The 12,321-nt window shown below is 46.3% G+C and overlaps 1 protein-coding gene across 14 annotated transcripts in view; it reads right to left on the bottom strand.

The window, feature by feature from the left end:
• The window catches only part of CFAP74 (cilia and flagella associated protein 74), a 73,000-nt gene extending 70,096 nt beyond the window's left edge, over positions 1–2,904 (bottom strand). For 3 of the 14 annotated variants that reach the window (XM_023635957.2, XM_070255065.1, XM_070255082.1), the window contains exon 1: positions 2,357–2,639. The gene's annotated coding sequence lies outside the window, so the exon portion shown is untranslated. Of the gene's footprint in view, positions 1–2,356 lie in introns of all 14 variants that reach the window. The other 11 variants (XM_023635956.2, XM_070255061.1, XM_070255019.1 and 8 more) reach the window with 8 other exon arrangements.
• Positions 2,905–12,321: the final 9,417 nt, after the last annotated feature.

The following is a 12,321-nucleotide window of genomic DNA, read 5'->3' as shown; positions in this document are numbered from 1 at the left end:
TTCCCGGGGGCTGCCACAACAAAGTATCACAAACTGGGAGTCAGAACCACAGAAATGTATTCTCTCACAGTTCTGGGCGCCAGAAATTGGCAATGAAGGTGCCAGCAGGGCCAGGCTCCTCCGAAGCACAGTGCAGGATCTCTCCCAGGCCTCTCTCCTGGTTCTGGTAGTTCCCTGCTGGCGGCAGCCTACCTGTGATCTTCATATGAGGTTCTCTTTCTGTGCGTGTCTATGTCCACATTCCTCCTTTTCATAAAGACACCCGCCATAGTGGATTAAGGGCCACACTACTCTAGCATGGCATCACCTTAATTACATCCCCAATGACCTTATTTCCAAATGAAGTCACACTCTGAGATACTGGGGGTTAGGACTTCAACATATGAGTTGTGGGTTTGTTTTGTTTTGCTTTGCTGAGGAAGATTGGCTTGAGCTAACATCTGTTGACAGTCTTCCTCCACTTCATATGTGAGTTGCTACCACAGTGTGGCTGTCGAGTGGTGTAGGTCCACACCCAGGATCCAAACCCACGAATCTGGGCCATCGAAGCGGAATGTGCTAAACTTAACCACTATGCCACGGGGTGACCCCAATAACAGATGGGTTTTTTTTGAGGAGACACACAATTCCACTCATAACACGTGAATACCAGGAGACATGCGAGACCTCACGGAGCAGCAGCGTTCATAACGGCAGCAACTCCACGGCCGTCCACAGGGCGGCAGGCTCCGTCCTGTGGGGGGCTATTCCGTGATGAACCTGAATGAGCTACTGCTGTGTGCAGTGGCGTGGATGGGTCTTAAACACAGCTGAGAGGAGGAAGGCACCCAAGCACATCAACTGCTTTTCCTCCTCCCATCCTTTCACTTTTAAAGTAGGCTCCCCGGGGGGGGGGGGGGGGGCAGGTGAAGCAGGATCCACAGTGGCCCCGAGCAGGTGTCAGAGCCTGACTGGTGAGGGGGATGGCTGTGGGGTGGGGAAGAGGCTTGAGGCCCAGAGTGGGACGTCAGAGCCTGAGTGGGAGGAACCAGCCCCACGGGGGACGGTTCAGCGTAGGTATGAGAGCCCAGGCAGGGAAGGTGTCCACCATAGAGCCACCCAAATCACGCCTGGGGGGACGACAGAATTACACGGCCTCCAAGTGCCTCCCAACAAAATACTTGTTACTTACAGAGAGAAAAAGTAAATTCCCATGGACACGCCTACAGACACCACCTTAATCAGGTGATCAAAGCAAACATCATCAGTAACGTGACAGACGGACCACCGCGAGGCGCCCGACAGGACGGAATGAGCAGAAAGTGAGCACGTGGCATCCTTTCCTGCCAAAGATACATAATGGGAACCAACCACGAGGAGACATCAGACAAACCCAAATGGAGGGGCTCTCTGCAAAGGAGGTGGCCTGTAACCGTCAAAGACTCAGGGTCACAAAGCCAAGGAATGTCCTGGACTGAGGGACACTAAAGAAACAGGATGACAACTCAGTACAATGCACGATCCCAGATGGATCCTTTTGATTTCCTGACTTTATAGGACCAACTGGCAAAACATGCTCATCTCGGGCTGAGAATTAGACGTAGGACGTGTCCATGTTAGCCCCTGACTTTGATGGTCCTGCTGTGGTTATGCTGGAGAACATCCTTCCGCGTAGGAAACACACTCTGAAGTATCTGTGGGAGACAGGGCACCATGCACACAACATACTCTCAAATGCTTCAGGAAAAGAAGGTTTTTGTGCTCAACTTGCAGTTTTTATGTAAATTTGGGACTGATTCAAAAATTAAAAAGAATACATACAGTATTATTCCACTTATATAAAGTTTAAAAACAGGCGAAACTTGACTATATTGTTTAGGTGTATATGTAGGTGTTGGAACTAAAGAGAAGCCAGGAACTTAGAATCGCAGATGCCAGCCTAAGGTCTGGAGACCGGCTGCGCGTGGCCGGGGGGGTGGTGGGGCGACTCCCGGGTGCTGGCACGGTTCTATTTCTTGACTTGGGCAGTAGCTACCGATGTTCACTTTACAGCCAGCCTTCAAACCGTGCATGTGAATTTATGCACCGTCTGTCTGCAGAGAAGACCTATCGGGGAATTCTTTCCACCTGCGGATGCCCGAGCAGGTTCACGCCTTGCCTCACTCAGTGCCTGGCTCACAGAAGTTCAGGGAATGTTTGCTAGATACACAGATGTGAGCAGAGAAAAGGAGTATTCGCTTATGGAAAACAAAAGTAGAGAGGCCTATCCACTTCCAGAAACAGCTTATCCTTTTAAACACCAAATTGGGGCGACTTCGGAGTCAAGAATGGTACCCGGCCTCTCCCCCGCCCGGACCCCCGGATGCGGCCTGCTCACCGCCAGCCTCCCCCTCGGCTTCTGCTCAACGCTTCACAGTGCGCTGGGGCCACATCGCTGCTCGGCCAGGAGCAGAACCCGGAGCCCGCTGCACCTGCGCCCAGGGGTCCCCGCGGTTAACAGGGGCGAGACCCCATCAGCGGTTACTTCTCGGGCAGCGGCGAAGGCGTTGACCCGGGGGGCGGCCGAAGCCCCCGAGCCCAGCCCCGGGCTCCGGGCGAACGGACCCACCTCCGGGCTGATCCGCGCGGGGTCGGCTCCTCGGCGGCTGGCGGCGCGGTTTGGACGGGCGTCTCCATGGCAACGGGCAGCTCCACTGCCGGGGGCGGGGGGTGCTCGCGCCGCGCTCCCCCGCCGGGCGGTGGCTCGGTCCCCGCGCAGGCGCAATGAGGCGGAGACGGCCCCGCGAGCCCGGAGTAGGAGGCGTGGGCTCTGGGCGCCCGTGGTCGCCGCTCGTCCCCCCACGCCCCGGGCCGGGCCGAGGCCGCCGCGGGGGGAGGTCCGGCCAGGCCCTGGTTGGCCCACGCCGGCCGAAGTTCGGATTAGTTCCCAACTTTAAAAAATAGCAGAGTTCACATAAAATTGGGCTTTTCCCCTCGCTTTTGGAGATGGGAGATCCGGCACACTACGCCAAACTGGGCGGGAGGCGAACTGGGCTTCCCCGACGCATTGTCCGGTCCCCGCCACCCTGTCCGAGGCCCGGTCGCCCGTTGCACGGCCCCCGCGTCTGTGCCCCCTGCCTGGCCCGGCTGCGCGCGCAGCGGAGACGCGGGCGGGCGAGCGCATCGGGCGGGCCCCCTGCCCTCGCGGAGCCCGGCGCCCTCCGGCACCTCGCCTGCATGTGACCTGCAAGGCGGCCGGCCTCCGCGAGCTGGCGTTAACCAGTGGCTCCTCTGCCACGGGGAGGCCCGGGAAGTCCTCCGGGTGAGCCGGGGATGCTGCATCACAGCCGTTAAGCCTTACAGAAAGCGCAGCGTCTGTGCGAGCCGCGGGAGTTAGCAGGTCTCACCGTGCCACTCCGCCCCCTCTCCCCGAGTGGAGCCCGGGTTTTTTCCCTTCTCAGGACTCTGGACTGGAGGAACAGAACTGAGTCACCATACCAGCCCGAGAGAGTTTTTCTAAGAGGGTTGTACGTCTCTTCCCCACCCCACCCAAGTCGTGGGGCTTCTTTCTTGTTAGCTTCCTTCTCTGGGCCTTTCCACTTTCATGGTTAAAGCTCTTCCTACTAGAGAAGGGAGGGACAGCAAAAGACTAAAAACAGCCCCGTGTCGCCAAGAGGAGAGGGTGGAGGAGGCGGTGGTGTGGCTGCACCATGGAACAGCTGCGACAGGTACAGGGACTGTTTCTACGTTCTGCCAGGAGTGATCTCTAGAACATTCAGAACAGTGTGTAAAGTACTTTATCTAAGAAGGCGGGGGCGGGCAATAAGAATATACATACCTGTGTATTTTCTTACATTAAAAAATAACGTGGAGGCCAGCCCGGTGGCGCAGCGGTTAAGTTTGCACGTTTTGCTTCTCCGGGGCACGGGGTTCGCCGCTTTGGATCCCAGGTGCCGACATGGCACCGCTTGGCAAAAGCCATGCTGTGGTAGGCGTCCCACGTATAACGTAGAGGAAGATGGGCATGGATGTTAGCTCAGGGCCAGGCTTCCTCAGCAAATAGAGGAGGATTGGCAGTAGTTAGCTCAGGGCTAATCTTTCTCAAAAAAAAAAAAAAGAAAACAAAGGTAACATAAAAATGATTACCAACAAGAAGCAGGAGGGCAGGAGTAGAAACTAGATTTTTCTAAATGTGCTTGTACATTTGGCTATGGGACTGTGTAATTATAAAACCAAAAGTAAATCAAAATAGGAAAAAATAATTCCTAAAAATTGGAAACAAAATGAAACAAATGAACCTAACTGTATGTCAGGTTGGTGGCTTAACCATAGAGAAAAGGATAATTTCAAGTGACTTTAAACCCAACAATTTGACTGTACATACCCAGTAGACTACGTCCCAAGGACAAAAGGAGCTGTGGAGGAATCTTAAATTGTTGCAGTAATCCTGGTCTTAGTAATAATGTTGGTATTGCTGTTCTGGAGTTATATAAAGTGGGATAAAGCAAATAAGCTGTATGAAAATATTAGGAACCAGTATTTTCAGCAGGTGAGAATAGACAGATATAAAATAAGAACTGAAAAATCTGTAATCCTGTGTGTCAATAGGAAATATTAGTATGAATTAATATGATCTTTTTCTTTTAAAACATATTTCTTATCTCTGTCCACTGAAAGGTCTAAAACTGTCCAGTATGGTAGCCACTGGGCACACAGGGCTTTTTATACTTAAATTAATTAAAGTTAAATACTTGAACAAATATTTGTACACCAATGTTCACGACAACATTATTCATAGTAACCTAAAGGTGGAAACAACCCAAATGTCCATCAATGGATGAATGGAAAAAGAAAATGTGATATATACAGATAATGGAATTATTCAGCCTCCGGAAGGAAATCCTGACACATGTTACAACATGGCTGAACCTCAAGGATGTTGTGCTGAGTGAAATAAGCCAGACACAAAAGAACAAATATTGTTGGAATCACTTTTATGAGGTCCCTAGAGGGGTCAAATTCATAGAAACAGAAAGTAGAAGGAGGTGGCGGGGGCTGGGGGAGGGGGTGGGAAGTTAGTGTTCAATGGGCACAGAATTTCAGTTTGGGAGGGTGAAGAAGTTCTGGAGATGGGCGGTGGTGATGGTTGCACAACAACGGACGTATGCATAATGTTGCTGAACTGTACGCTTAAAAATGGTTAAAATGGTAACTTTTGTTATGTGTATTTTACCCCAGTAAAGACGTTTTCATTAAATAAAATTTAAAGTGCCATTCCTTGGGTGCAGTAGCCACATTTCAAGTGTTCTGGGGACCCACGTGGCTAGTAGCTGCATGTTAGACGGCGCAGATGTGAGAAGTGCCCCCCGTTCCCGTGGACGGCACTGGTCTGAAAACTACCTCCAGTCCAGTAGCAACGAGTACTCTTAGCACCGATTGTTGTCCCCACGCGCCATTTCCTACTAAAAGAAACCATAGCTTCTTAGAAAAATGACTGAGTTCAGATCTGAGGCAGAAAACATGCAAGATGATCTTGGAGCATCTTATTAACAGAAAGCAAGGAAATTATCAAAGATTCTAGCGTGCGTCAGAGGATTCATTAGCCAATTTGGAGGGGCTCCCACTGGCCAAAGTAAGGACATTTTGAGGATCAAAAAGAAAAGTAACTATGATGGGTTGAAGCACGTCAAATATGTTAAAATCCATGAGTTCATTTTTTAAATAACATCCTCATTGGTCACCTTTGAAGGATGCTGGGATACTAAGCTACCATTCTGATAACTGTTGTAGCAGCCGTCGGCAGTGAGCTGGCAGCCAGCAGCTGGCAATGAGGAACCCATCCCAGGTTGTATGCAGGTGCCTTGAACAAGGTGGCAGTCCATTGGTAAAACTTCCAGCAATAGTAAATTGAGAGAATGGTGGCTGGTATGGTGATTGAGAAGGATGTGTGTTTGGGAGGACAAAGAAGATGCATACAAGAACAGTACAGTGATCTGACTGTCATTAGGTTGCATTGACACCATACAGAGGGATCATGAAAGGTTGGAGACAGTTAACACACAATTGAAACTAAGTGTGAAGGCCAGAACTTCCTGGTAGTTTATAAAGAGGCCCATGTCTCCTTCAGTGGGAGAAAAGGAAAAGCTGGTCCCAGGACAAGGACTGAATAGTTAGAGATGCTGGGCTTCAAAGATGACTGTATGTTGGTCACAGTTGATTTGCTATACCAAAGTCAGGGGCCTGGTTGGGAAGACTTTGACATATGGGGTGGGGATTTCTAGGTGGATGCCCCAGAAGGTTTTGGCTCCCCAGACTCTTTTGAAACTCCAGAGCATGCAAAGGTGCCTCACCCGTCTCTAGGAGGGGCTAGCACTCCCCTCACATGGGAGGACACTGCAGGGGCCTCCTAAAAAAGGCAACAGGGTCTCCTTCAGGATCTGCCCCTGACCCGTCTGCTGACTGCCAGGCTGATAGCTAGGGATAAGTTCGGTAATAACCTCATCGAATATGCACTGGGCCTGATGAGGGAGAAGGGGCCGGAAGCCAAAGGAGCTGCAAGAAGGTGCAGCAGTTCCTGTCCGGGGGCATCTAGGGGAATGGGTTTCGAGGGTGCCCAATCAAGGGAGGCGAAACTGAGACTCTGACAGGCAGGGTTCACTGGATTCCCGCATTCTCTCGGGGTATGAGATTTCACACCCTGGCGAGGAGTCCAGAGGTTGGTGAAACTCAAAGTGGTGAAAGTCTTCCCAACTTGATGAAAACTACAAGCCCACAGATCCAAGAAGCTCAACAAGCCTCAAGCAGAATAAATACAAGAAAATCACACTGAGACTCAATAATCCAACTGGTGAAAATGAGAAATAAAGAAAAACTCTTTAAAACACTCACAGAAAAGACACATTTCATACAGAGCAACAAAGAAACATCAGCAAACTTCTCGTGAGAAACCGGAGTCAATGGAGCAATGATATGAAAATCCTGAAAGAAAGGAAAAGAAAAACAAGCACGAAACACTGATGACCTAAACGTCTGCACCAGAGAAAGCAGCTCTCAGACAGGAGGGCGATCTCACGGTACAAGAATCCTCTCGCTGTGAAGCTGTTATTTAAAAACATTTATAAAAAGCGAAGGCAGGTTTCTGCTTCTGACTGAGATGGAGTGACAGGGACAGGTTCCCCTCCTGCCCAAAACACCTACAAACTGAACAAACTGTGGGACAACAGTTGTCACCAACTGTTGGACACCAGGGAACTAAGGGCTGTGATCCCAGAGAGGGAGGAGCACACGAGGTGAGAGCTCGATGGCCCCAGCTTATTCCTGGAGAGAGCTTCCGGGCCCCCGTGCCGGGCGGGGGTGCAGGTGGAACACGAACAATAAAGGAAAATGGACCACATGGATTTCATCAAGATGAAAACTTTGACTCTTCAAAAGGTATTGTTAAGAAAGTGAGTAGGGGTAGGTGACATCAGCATCATGGCGGAGTGAGTTTAATCTCTCCCCTCCAATGTACAACAAAAAGGGGCATCCGTATGCCAACAGAGGACATCCTAATACAACACAAAAATGTTGGAGAGATCCATGCAGCCCTACGACAGAGCGCACAGAGGCTGGAGGCCCCTCGGAGGAGGTGGAATGGGGTAAGAGAGAACTTTGCTCCCCCCTCCAAGGACTGTGATCCAGGGCCACAGGCGGCCTCGGAGAGGGAAGGAACGGTGGAAGGAAGGAATGCTCATTTGTGGGAACATCAAGGACTCCTGAGGGGCCGTACAGCCTAGAAAGAAGCCCTCCACCAGGGCGAGAGCTTTCATGGGGGTGACTGTATCGAGCCAACACCCCAGGAGACCAGATAGCAAGAGCAGAGTGAGAAAACCCCAAGAACATGCAGGAGAAAGTGCCCCTACCCCCAGCCGCTCTGTGTGGCTCCCGCCCCTGGGATTTCGGCTGACGGCAGAGGGCGGAGAATATGCAGCTTTTGACCCCCACCCAGTGGCAATAGGAGGTAACTGCAACCAAATAATACCAGGATGCATAAAAGTGGAACCACCCCCTCTAGCATTATCAAACATTATATCAAATCTCCAGACCAGAGAGAAAATGACAAGTGCCCAGAATTCAGTCCTGAGGATGCAGAAATATGTAATCCAAATGACAAAGAATTCAAAACAAGTATCATCAAAAAACTCAACGAGGTAAAAGAGAATGTAGAGAAACAAGTCAACGAGTTCAGGATCTACTTCACAAAAGAGATTGAAACTATAAAGAAGAATCAATCAGAAATATTAGAGATGAAAGACACAATGGAAGAGATAAAACAAAATATGGATTCCCTGAACACTCGAGCGGACACCATAGAGGAGCGTATCAGCATAATCGAAGATAGATGTGTTGAAATGCTCCAGATAGAGGAGGAGAGAGAAGTAAGACTGCAAAGAAATGAAGAAAGTCTCCGAGAAATATCTGACTCGATTAGGAAATGCAACATAAGAATGATAGGTATTCAAGAAGCAGAAGGAGAAGACAATGGAGCAGAAAACTTGTTCAAAGAAATAATAGCAGAGAAATTCCCAAACCTGGGGAAGGAGATGGAAATCCATGTGGAAGAGGATGCCGGATCTCTTAAATACGTCAATGTAAAAAGACCTACTGCAAGGCACATAGTAGTGAAACTGGCAAAACTGAATGACAAAGAAAGAATGCTAAGGGCAGCAAGGCAGAAGAAAATAACCTGCAAAGGAACTCCCATCAGGCTTTCAGCGTATTTCTCTGCAGAAACCTTACAGGCCAGGAGAGACTGGAATGACATATTAAAATCTTTGAAGGACAAAACCTTTCAGCCAAGAATACTCTATCCAGCGAAAATATCCTTCAGATATGATGGAGAAATAAAAACTTTCCCAGACAAACATAACCTAAGGGAGTTCATAGCCATGAGACTGCCCCCTACAAGAAATCCTCAAGAAGGCCTTCATGCCTGAAAAAAAAAGGGGGGGGAGAAAGGGGTTACAAAGCACGGAGTAAGGAGTTAAGCAGGTAGACAGAATCAGAGAAGGACAGCAAATAATCAAATATAGCTTTAAAGACAAAGGGAAGGAAAACATCAAAAACAAAGATAATCATGTTATTTTAACCATAAACTCACAACACAAGATGGAATAAGATGTGAGGAAAACAACTTAGGAGGGGAAGAGGAAAGGGACTGAATTGGTTCAGTCTAAGGAAATTAGAGGCCATCAGAAAAGGGACTATCTTATCCACAAGATCTTGAATACAAACCTCAGGGTAACCACTAAACAAAAAAGCAGAACACAGACACAAACAATAAATAAGGAGAAAGCAAAGAAACACAGCATAAAAAACTGCATAACTCAATGGGTCGACCAAAACACGCAGGATGAGAAACAAAGGAAATGCAGGAGACCTGGAAAACGAGTGATAAAATGGCAGCATTAAGTCCTCATATATCAACAATCACCCTAAACGTAAATGGATTGAATTCTCCTGTAAAAAGACACAGAGTGGCGAGATGGGTTAAAGAATAAGACCCAGTAACATGCTGCCTCCAGGAAACACAACTCAGCTCTGAGGACAAAAACAGGCTCAGAGTGAAGGGATGGAAGGCGATACTCCAAGCTAATGGCAAACAAAAGAAAGCTGGTGTTGCAATACTTATATCAGACAAACTAGACTGAAGATAAGACAGGTAAAGAGAGACAAAGAGGGGCAATATATTATGATCAAAGGGACCCTCCATCAAAAAGAAATAACACTCATAAATATCTATGCACCCAGCACAGGAGCACCAAAGTTCATAAAGCAACTATTAACAAATCTGAAAGAAGATATTAACAATACCACAACAATATTAGGGGACCTCAACACCCCGCTCACATCATTGGACAGATCATCCAGACAGAAAATCAACAAGGAAACAGTGGAATTAAGTGAAAAGCTAGAACAATCAGACTTAATAGACATATATAGAACACTGCATCCAAAAACAGCAGAGTACACATTCTTCTCAAGTGCACACGGAGCATTCTCAAGAATAGACCATATACTGAGAAACAAGGCAAGCCTCAATAAATTTGAGAAGATTGAAATAATAACATGCATCTTTTCTGGTCACAATGCTATAAAGCTAGAAATTAACTACAAGAAAAAAACTGAGAAAGGGGCAAAGATGGGGAGACTAAACAACATGCTATTGAACAAGCAATGGATCATTGAAGAAATTAAAGGAGAAATCAAAAAATATCTGGAGACAAACGAAAATGAAAACATACCGTACCAACTCATATGGGATGCAGGAAAAGTCGTATTAAGAGAGAAATTCATCGCAGTACAGGTTCACCTTAACAAACAAGAAAAAGCCTAAATAAGCAATCTCAAACTACACCTAATTGAATTAGAAAATAAGAGCAAACAAAGCCCAAAGTTAGCAGAAGGAGAGAAATAATAAAAATCAGAGCAGAAATAAATGCTATTGAAACAAAAAAGGCAGTAGAAAGGATCAATGAAACAAAGAGCTGGTTCTTTGAGAAGATAAATAAAATTGACAAATCCCTAGCCAGACTTACAAAGAAAAAAAGAGAGAAAGCTCAGATAAATAAAATTAGAAGTGAAAGAGGAGAAATAACAATGGATACCACAGAAATACAATGGATTATAAGAGAATACTATGAAAAACTATATACCAACAGAATGGACAATCTAGAGAAAATCGATAAATTCTTAGACTCTTACAACCTCCCAAAGCTGAATAAAGAAGAAATACAGAATCTGAATAGACCAATCACAAGTAAAGAAATTGAAACAGTGACCAAAATCATCCCAAAGAATAAAAGCCCAGGACTAGATGGCCTCTCTGGGGAATTCTACCAACTTTCAGAGAGGATTTAATATCTATCATTCTCAAGCTATTCCAAAAAATTAAGCAAGATGTAAGACTTCCTAACACATTCTACGAGGCCGACATCACTCTGATCCCAAAGCCTGACAAGGACAACACAAAGAAGGAAAACTACAGGCCAATATCGCTAATAAACATCGAAGCAAACATCCTCAACAAAATATTGGCAACCCAAGTACAGCAACACATCAAAAAGATCATACATCATGATCAAGTGGGATTCATACCAGGGACACAGGGATGATTCGACATCTGCAAATTAATCAACGTGATACACCACAGCAACAAAATGAGGAATAAAAACCACATGATCATCTCAATAGATGCAGGGAAAGCATTTGACAAGATCCAACAGCCATTTATGATAAAAAAATCTTAACAAAATGGGGATAGAAGGAAATTACCTCAACATAATAAAGGCCGTATATGACAAACCCACAGTCAGCATCATACTCAATGGGGAAAAACTGAACGCCATCCCCCTGAGAACAGGAACAAGACAAGGATGCCCACTATCACCACTCTTATTCAACATGGTACTGGAGGTTTTGTCCAGAGCAATTAGGCAAGAAAAAGAAATAAAAGGAATCCAAATAGGGAGAGAAGAAGTGAAACTCTCGCTGTTTGCAGACACATGATCTTATATATAGAAAACCCTAAAGAATCCATCAGAAAACTATTAGAAATAATTAAAAACTACAGTAAAGTTGCGGGGTACAAAATCAACCTGCAAAAATCAGTTGCATTTCTGTACTCTAATAACAAACTTACAGAAAGAGAACTCAGAATACAATTCCATTTACAATCGCAACAAAAAGAATAAAGTACCTAGGAATAAATTTAACCAAGGAGGTGAAGGGCTTATACAAGGAAAACTGTAAGACGTTATTGAAAGAAATAGGTAATGACATAAAGAGATGGAAAGAGACTCCATGCACATGGATTGGAAAAATAAACATAGTTAAAATGTCCATACTACCCAAAAGCAATCTACAGATTCAATGCAACCCCAATCAGAATCCCAGTGACACTCTTCATGGAAATAGAGTGAAGAATCCTAAAATTCATATGGGGCAACCAAAGACCCCGAATTACTAATGCAATCCTGAGAAAAAAGAACAAAGCTGGAGGCATCACAATCCCTGACTTCAAAATGTATTACAAAGCCATACTGATCAAAACAGCATAGTACTGGTACAAAAACAGGCACACAGATCAGTGGAACAGAACTGAAAGCCCAGAAATAAAACTGCACATCTACAGACAGCTAATCTTCGACAAAGGTACCAAGAACACACAATGGAGAAAAGATAGTCTCTTCAATAAATGGTGTTGGGAAAACTGGACAGCCACATGCAAAAGAATGAAGGTAGACCATTATCTCATGCCATACACAAAAATAACCCTAAAAGGGATCAAAGACCTGAAGATAAGTCCTGAAACCATAAAACTCC

This window comes from Equus caballus, chromosome 2, assembly GCF_041296265.1.
Source record: "Equus caballus isolate H_3958 breed thoroughbred chromosome 2, TB-T2T, whole genome shotgun sequence".
Lineage (NCBI taxonomy): Eukaryota > Metazoa > Chordata > Mammalia > Perissodactyla > Equidae > Equus > Equus caballus.
This window is presented reverse-complemented; position numbering and strand designations above follow the sequence as displayed.